The sequence below is a fragment of the Mauremys reevesii genome, linkage group 14 (genome assembly GCF_016161935.1).
Source record: "Mauremys reevesii isolate NIE-2019 linkage group 14, ASM1616193v1, whole genome shotgun sequence".
NCBI classification, from domain to species: Eukaryota; Metazoa; Chordata; order Testudines; family Geoemydidae; genus Mauremys; species Mauremys reevesii.
Window position 1 is genome coordinate 28,118,112 of NC_052636.1, and position 4,298 is coordinate 28,122,409.

General features: G+C 52.1%; 2 non-coding genes across 2 annotated transcripts; one reads left to right on the top strand and one right to left on the bottom strand.

Moving 5' to 3' along the window:
* Window positions 1-2,242: 2,242 nt before the first annotated feature.
* On the top strand, window positions 2,243-2,314 carry TRNAG-UCC. The gene has a single exon. It is a non-coding gene; the product is annotated as a tRNA-Gly (tRNA).
* A 1,384-nt stretch (window positions 2,315-3,698) lies between these two features.
* TRNAV-AAC lies at window positions 3,699-3,771 on the bottom strand. The gene has a single exon. It is a non-coding gene; the product is annotated as a tRNA-Val (tRNA).
* Window positions 3,772-4,298: the final 527 nt, after the last annotated feature.

A 4,298-nucleotide genomic window follows, 5' to 3' on the forward strand; every position in this document is an offset into this window, starting at 1 on the left:
ATTTACAGACACCCCCACTAAAGGGGGTGGGGTACAGCTCTGACTGAGAGGCCTCACAGGAGAAATTTCAGCCCAAAGACAAATTTGTGTGAAACGCTGAGAAGTGAAGAGCCCCCTTCCCCTCCCCCCAAATCCCCAGAACTCTAGAGTCACCCCCCATGGCACCAGCACAGGGAACCCAGTGAGATGGGGTTACAGAATACAAGGGGGGAGGCAGCAGGGAGAGAGGTGACAGGGAATCTCTCTCTTTCCTTCTCTCGTCACTTTCTGTTCTTCTCTTTCCTTCCAGGAACTGCAGTCACAGCAGGGAGGGGTTTGTCTCCGTGTCTGTCACGGAGGTGGTGGAAGTGATGGATTCTGTGACTTCCTGCAACCTCCGTGACTTCTGCAGCGGCCACAGCGGCTGACTCCAGGGCGACTCAATCAACTGGCTCCAGGAGCCGCCCAAGCAGCGGCCAATGTGGCTGGCCCTGGAGACCACTTGACCAGTGGTCCCGAGGGCAGCAGGAGCAGCCACAGCTTGGTGGCCTCTGGCAGCACGTCTGGGATGGCCAGAGCAGCAGCTGGCCCCCTGGGGCTCCCCTCTGTGTGGCAGCAGCTGGAGTGGCAGCAGCTCTCAGGGCTTCTCCCCTGGTAGCTGGTGCTCATTAGCCATCAATTAAATCAATACGCTTCCCCCTGCAAGTGGATTTAGCCTGGGACCCTCAGAGTCAGCAGCTCTTACACCCACTACTGAGCTCTCTGGTCAGGTGTCTTTGTGCCGGGAGCCTCCTGTTTAGATCCTAAAATAGCATTTTTGCACCAGGGGGGCTGAAATTTTGGACCAGACATTGTAGCTCCACTGTTATTTTATTGAATTGCTTCAAAACAGCAAGTGTAGAAAGTCTCCTAAGTGCCAGGCTCTCTGCCATGGAAACAGCTGCCCCTGCTCTGCAGGAGTCTGTGCGTTCCACCCAGCAACGTACACACCTGCTCCGCACTGAAGGGGGGTCAGACAGTGACGGTAACGCAAATCTTCAGACTATTAACCCAGGTCCCTTTCTTTAACCCAGGACGTGCCAGTCACCTGTTAGCCATGGCATTATCTTCATCTTCAAATACCTCTCAGGACATTTAACAGGGGGAGTGAAACCCCCTCCCCCGAATGGCTCCCTGTTGAGGCGTTGTACCGTACCTGCCCCTGGAGACTGTCTGGTTTTATACTCTTAGAGCTTTTTCTCTTCAAACCCCTTATCCCAATCTCTGGGCCAACCTCCGCATTTCAGAGTTTAGAATTTACTCTCATCACCCTCCTATGGCACTTTCCATGTGAATTGGGCAAAGGAAGTGGGGGAAGCTCCGTGGCTAATGAAAACCAACGCTCTGGGTGAGGCCTGAACTCACACCCACAGCTGTATTTCCCCCTGCATGAGCCAGTATAGTTGCTTCTTAGACAAACTTGGGCTGTCGGTGGTTATGTGTGTCTGTGCTTCACCACTTTGGCTGCTCTGTGAAAAACTGATGGTTCACACAGAAGCTGGTGGGTTTTTGTTTTGTTTTAAGCAATTAGAGTCTAGTATATTTTAACAGGCAGAAAATGTCCTATTCTGGTCTAACCCCATTTGACTCCTTCTGTCCATCTTCTTCCTTCCCCCTCAGTGTCTTTCCTTCCCCATTGGGGACATGCAGGGATGAACCCCAGTCAGTCTGTGTCACAGAGAGTCTGTATCTCCTAAGGAATGTGGGTGAAGGATTCCAGCTGAATTAACGCCGCTCACCTGGGTTAGAAACATGTTTCTTTCGAGCAGATAGTGGGAAATGGGACATTAATTCAGACCCAGGAGGCAAGGCAGAGGCTTCATGATCTTGATCTCCATGAAGGGACAGAGGATCCCCAGGAAGGAACAGAGCTTCCTTTAGACTCAAGCTGGGTCTCCTGGAAGTTGGAAAAGACCCTTGGTCACTGAGGATCTCATGGGATCGTGCTGCTCCAGAGGCTCGAGAGTCCTGGGTGCAGGGAGGGTGTCACTGCACAGTCTGAAATGGAAGGGAGGACCCTGGAAGGGACGGGGAGGAACAGAAAATGGAGAGGAATGAAACAGAATAAAGGCCTCTTCTCTCTCCCATCCCCAACCCAGCAAGAACTGTTATCAGTGGGGAAACTCCCCACGATGAATGGCAGAGACCACAGAGACATTTGCCTCATGCTGAGAAGTAAGGTGACCAGACACCAAGTGTGAAAAATCAGAAACTTTCCCCAGATGCATTGGTGGTATAGTGGTGAGCATAGCTGCCTTCCAAGCAGTTGACCTGGGTTCAATTCCCAGCCAATGCAATGATGTGATGATTCCTCCACTAGGAATTGGTTTAGTTTCAGTCATAGTTTATCAATGGAATGAGAAAATCAGTGTCCTGAATCCCAACAGGTCATTAAACACCCAGTGGAGAAAGAAAGGGGTGGGACTATACAATGAGCAGTTGGAGTCATCCTGGTATTACAATGCTTGGTTTATTTAAAAAAAAAATTCCTTTACTTCCCTCTCCCTTTTAGACTCAGAGCCTTTAAGGTCAGAAGGGACCAGTGTGATCATGTAGTCCGACCTGCTGCACCTTGCAGGCCAAAAGACCCCACCCACCCACTCCTGTAATAGACCCGGGAGGGGAGGCAGCTCCATGCTCTGCCCCTACCCCAGGCAGCACATGGAGGCCTCTGCTCCCCTCCCCCAACGGGTGTGCAGAGATATGCCAGCAGCACTAAGGTGGCTCCCTGCCCACTCTACATCCGTCCCTCCGTGCCACTCCCAGAAGTGGCTGGCATGTCCCAGCATCCCCTGAGGTGGGGGGAGTGTCTCCACGTGCTGCCCCTGCCCCGAGCACCAACTCTGCAGCTCCCATTGGCCAGGAACTGTAGCCAATGGCAGCTCTGGGGGCAGCGCCTGCAGACAGCAGCACATGGAGATCCCCTGGCCCCACTCATCTAGGAGCTGCTGCCGGAGGGTTGTGTGTACCAGTCACATTGGGAGCTGCACCACCCCTCCTGCACCCCACCCCCACCCCCAGCGCAGAGCCCACACCCAAATTTCCTCCCAGAGCTTTGCTTGTCTTTCTTTCACCAGAACCATCCTTCTTCTCCTGGGCTGCAAGTAGCCATACCTGGGAAGACAAGAGGCAGGCACAGGATTCTGCCAAGTAAGTGTCCCACAGCGCCGCGATGGACAGTGCGATGAAGGTAAGTCTTCCCGAGGCAGAATGAACTGCAATGCAGCGAACCACTGGCCAGGCGGTCGGGGCGAAGGGCATTCACTGGAGGTACAAGCTTGTGAGTGACTCCTGAGCACAGGGCCCCTTCCCCTTTTAAGGACCTGCTCCTCATGGCCTGCGACTGGAGATGACTTGGCTGCATCTGGTGGGTCACACTCCACCTTGGGCAGTGTCCATGCTCTGGGTGTGTGATCGCTGCCTAATGAGAGTCCCAGACACCTTCTCTATCTAGGAGCTCTTCTGCTCTTTCAGCTGTTCAACCAGCCCCTTCATCCCACAAGCATTGCAGGAGGGAGCGGGAGGGGGAGGGGGAAAGCCACTTCACAGGCATTCAGAGAGGGAGAGGAGACAAAATTGGGAATGGGGGAAGTATAACAGACCTATTGAGCATAGAAATCACTGCTGCTCCTACAACAGCAGGGACAGGCCACTAGGAGCTGGGAAAAATTAAGCCCTCATATTTCTGCCTGGTTTTGAACCAGGGACCTTTTGCATGTTAGGCAAACGTGATAACCACTACACTACAGAAACTCTGTTCCCGGGCTCTGCCCCTCCCTTCATAAGAACATAAGAACGGCCATACTGGGTCAGACCAAAGGTCCATCCATCCCCATATCCTATCTGCCAATAGTGGCCAATGCCAGGTACCCCAGAGGGACTGAACCTAACAGGTAATGATCAAGTGATCTCTCTCCTGCCATCCATCTCTACCCTCTGACAAACAGAGGCTAGGGACACCATTCCTTACCCATCCTGGCTAATAGCCATTAATGCACTTAACCTCCATTAATTTATCTGCAAAAAGAACAAGGAGAACATGTGGCACCATAAAGACTAACAAATGTATTTGAGCATAAGCTTTTGTGGGCTAAAACCCACTTCATCGGATGCATGCAGTTAAAAATACAGTAGGAAATATATATACACACAGAGAACATGAAAAAAATGGGTGTTGCCATACACACTATAACGAGAGTGATCAGTTAACATGAGCGGTTATCAGCAGGAGAAAAAAACCTGGTGTTGGGAGGGGAACAGGAGAAAGGACAAAGGAAGCA